Genomic DNA, 3,504 nt, shown 5'->3' with positions numbered 1-3,504 from the left:
AAATCCAATATGGGCACTCAGTAAACATGACAGCTGCAGTAATAAACTGTTTAGTTGGACCTGATGTCTCTTCCTGTCAAACAATGTTATTTGCACCACAGTTTGTAGAATTTTGCACGTAGCCCACTTACAGTAACTTTTATATATAATTTCTGAACTATTTATTGTGTGTTACAGTCTTTGTATTAAAATTTACATTTTAATTTTTTTTCAGTTCCTGAGTTTTTTTCTTTTTTTGTGACAACAAAATAATACATGTAAAATTGAATGTTTACATCATATTACAGAGTTATTCCCTCATCAAAAACATACCTGGAGTGTTGCCTTGATTCTTTCATGCATTTTTGATAAATCATTAAATCTCCATGGAAACCATTCAGTTGTGAAAAAGGTCCGGTTGGACATAGCCCCGCCTACAAGATGTAGCTCCTCCTCAGAGCTTCAGTTTCTAAGCTTTTGAGGTTCTGCCTTACAGAGGAACCCTCCCCTACTCAGCTCCTTCAGACTAGCCAGCAGCAGTTAGCGAACACTTGGTGAAAACTGCGCATTTGCTGAATGCTGCCTCCTGATTCTTTGTGAAACGCTGGTAAAATGGTAAAATGTTAAAATGTTAGAGAAGCGATGTTGTGACGACTTCTTAAGGTAGGAGTTTCAGAAAGTGCATTAAATCGGTCGTATTTGATAAATACAACATTTTTATAACAATTGAAATTAACAGTTACTTGATTAACCCTCTGATGCATAAGTCTGTCCTTTTTGACCCGGTGAGGTAATCTTTTTGCAATATCTTTGTAATGAAAAGTTTTCATCACTTTATATTCCAGGTATTCATCAAGAAACATGTTACGGATATCATGCAATTCAAATTTTTAATTTACCTTGTATACATTTTAAGAAATATCAAGTGGTGGGAAGTAACAAAGTACAAGTACTTCGTTACTGTACTTAAGTACAGTTTTCGTGTATCTGTACTTTACTTAAGTAGATTTAATAATGGATACTTTCTACTTTTACTCCACTACATTTTACAGTAAGTATCTGTACTTTCTACTTCACTACATTTCTACAAAACTGTCGCATTACTCGTTACATCCAAGTCGCATTGTGCTTTTTTTTTGTTAAAATGTGAAGTTCAGGGATTTAAGGTGGCGCCTTAAAATCCAATCAATAACGTGACTTACGTGTCTGTTGTCATGTAAGTCGCGTTTACTCGCACGCGGAGCACCAGACACGCGCAGTGGTTTCCTCTGAGCGGGAGGAGGTGTCTCTCTAATCGTCAGTAATATAATAGCGCTGCATAAATCRAWATGGCGACATGTAAAATCAGCAGCGCTTYGCTTTCACAGACGGTGGGGACTTCGTCCAACTTTTAGCGTCACTTGGAAGGAAAGCTTAAAGAAAGGTAAGATCCGTGGACGTGATGCTAGCAAAGCTAGCTGTACAGAGACACATATGTTGCATCTGCKATGAAAAAAAGTTGTCACTCATGCGCTGAATTATTGTGTGGAGGTGTTGACTGAGGTGTCGCAAATATGGGACAACGCTGTGACCGAAGTGCAATATAGTGGTACGATATTCAGGAACGATCTGATTCTTCTGGACGGATCTTTACTGATTACATTTATTTCAGCTCTAAGTATTTAATATCTAGTTTTTTTATGGGAATGTGGATCTTTCAGATCAATTTGAGGAGCAATTTTGATAGGTAAAAGTTAATTTTTTTGTGTCACATAGCGCAGGGTGCTGGTCTTGACTTGGTCTTGGGTTGGTGGTCTTGACTACAACTCTGCTATGTGGCTCCTCGGTTGCATGTCCTCCCACACCCACCTTCTTTCCATCCCCTTTCTTTAAAAATAAAAGCCACTAGTGGCAAAAAAAAAGTGAAGTTCATGTTATGTTAGGACAGGAGACTAGATGTTTCCATCTCTGAAATTATGATACATTGGATCACATATCTAAATCTAAACCATGTTACAGAGAGTAAACACAATAAAAACATGCTTTATCTGTGGCATTGTTCATTAAAATGGCACATTTCTGATGTATTAAAATGAAATACGATCGGTTCACTTAATGATATTAGCGATTAGGTAATCCATTCAGCAAGTACTTTTACTTTTAATACTTAAGTATTCTTAAAAGCCAGTACTTTTTTACTTTTACTTAAGTACAAATGTTAATGTTGTAGTTTTACTTTTACTTGAGTACATTTTTGTCTGTGTATTTGTACATTTACTTAAGTAAAATTTGTGAGTACTTTCTCCACCACTGGAAATAGCATGTTTTATGTTACTACCCCATTCTTCCGTAAGTGGGTCAAAAATGACCCACATTCATTTCCTATGGAATTTAATAGGAATCTTTGTTTCTTACCAACTGTGACTGTCAGGAAAACATTTTTTGTGAACCAAACACACTGAGACCTAAGTGTCACCCCTGAATAATATTATTTTACACAGCAAGAACTCTTACATATAAGTATTATCTTTATTTTTTATCTAAAATGTGTTTGTGTGTGTCAATCATGAGTGCTGTGACAGCGTTATGGTCACGAATCAACATGTTAGCCTTCTTCAAAGTTAGCCAACACTAGTTATCTAACCAACTAGCCAACATTACCACCTATACTTTATTGAGCATGTGTATTATGTGTGTGTGTCTCTGTGTGTGTCTGACACCCTGGATGAGAAAACCAAGAGGGAGAGTGTGTTGAATGACATGCAAAACCTGTTGATCAATGTGTTCAAGGTTCTTTCTTTTATCGTTTCAATAAATAAAATAAAAATTCATAGCTATAGAAATGAATGCATAAATAAATGAGCCAGAAAAGTATAGAGTGCCTCCTCTGGGTTGGGGAGGATGTCCTGTCCCAAGTGGAGGAGTTCAAGTATCTCAAGGGCAGATTGATGCAGCGTCTGCAGTGAAGCGGGTGCTGTACCGATCTGTACCGGTCTGTCGAGGTGAAGAGAGAGCTGAGCTAAAAAGCGAAGCTCTTGATTTACCGGTTGATCTAAGTTCCTACCCTCATCTATGGTCATGAGCATTGGGTCATGACCGAAAGAACGAGGTCACGGATACAAGCGGCCAAAATTAGTTTTCCTTTTTTAAAGTTTTCCTTTCCTCAGATATCCAGGAGAGACTCAGAGTAGAGCCGCTGCTCCTTCACGTTGAGAGGAGCCAGTTGAAGTGGCTCAGGCATCTGGTCTGGATGCCTCCTGGATGCCTCTCTGGTGAGGTGTTCCGGGTACGTCCCACCAGGAGGAGGCCCTGGGGAAGACCCAAGACATGCTGATGATGTTTCTCAGCTCATGGGGAATGCCATGGGTTCCCCCAGGAGACCTGGAACAAGTGGCTGGGGAGTTCAAACTGAGCCTCCTTACTTAGGCTGCTGACTCCACAACCTGACCCCGGATGGATGGATGGATGGATGGATGGATGGATGGATGGATGGATGGATGGATGGATGGATGGATGGATGGATGGATGGATGGATGGATGGATGGA

Source organism: Poecilia reticulata, linkage group LG2 (genome assembly GCF_000633615.1).
Source record: "Poecilia reticulata strain Guanapo linkage group LG2, Guppy_female_1.0+MT, whole genome shotgun sequence".
Taxonomy (NCBI): domain Eukaryota; kingdom Metazoa; phylum Chordata; class Actinopteri; order Cyprinodontiformes; family Poeciliidae; genus Poecilia; species Poecilia reticulata.
This window is presented reverse-complemented; position numbering follows the sequence as displayed.